This window comes from Arachis duranensis, chromosome 9 (assembly GCF_000817695.3).
Source record: "Arachis duranensis cultivar V14167 chromosome 9, aradu.V14167.gnm2.J7QH, whole genome shotgun sequence".
Classification (NCBI taxonomy): domain Eukaryota; kingdom Viridiplantae; phylum Streptophyta; class Magnoliopsida; order Fabales; family Fabaceae; genus Arachis; species Arachis duranensis.
The window spans coordinates 90,919,558-90,920,141 of NC_029780.3; positions in this window are offsets into that span (position 1 = coordinate 90,919,558).

The following is a 584-nucleotide window of genomic DNA, read 5'->3' on the forward strand; positions in this document are numbered from 1 at the left end:
TGACATATGGTTGCATTCTAAGTTTGGTGTTGCTATGCAACAAAATTTTATTCTAATTCTTACAAGATACTTGCATTAATTCCAATTGAAAGTGTCACACTAAGTTTGGTGTGCCACTTATCTTTTATGCAATGTATTGTGCACACCCTCTTATTTATGCAATCAAAATGTCTCTGTTTCTTGTGCCTTGATAGTTATCTTTCATTTTGCTTGCTTAAAACACACGTGCTACTAACATTTCATTGTGTAAGACATTCATGATCCATCTTAGTCCCATAGCCATTATTCTAATTGTCGCTTGAGGATGAGCAAGCATTCTGAGTTTGGCAAGGGAAAGGGAAGAATGTGAGGAAAATGACAATAATAGAGAAGATGAATTACAAGGTTGTAAAGTTCCTTTTCCTCTCCTTTGTTTACATCACTTTAAATTGCATGATTGTCTTTATATTTTCTGTATACATGTGTGGTATGACTAAGCAAAGCTTGAATTTGATTTGAAATATGTTGTTGTGACATTATGACTACCAACTTGAGTTTTGTGAATTCAAAAGCAAAAAAGCATCATGATCATAAACAAACAAGGA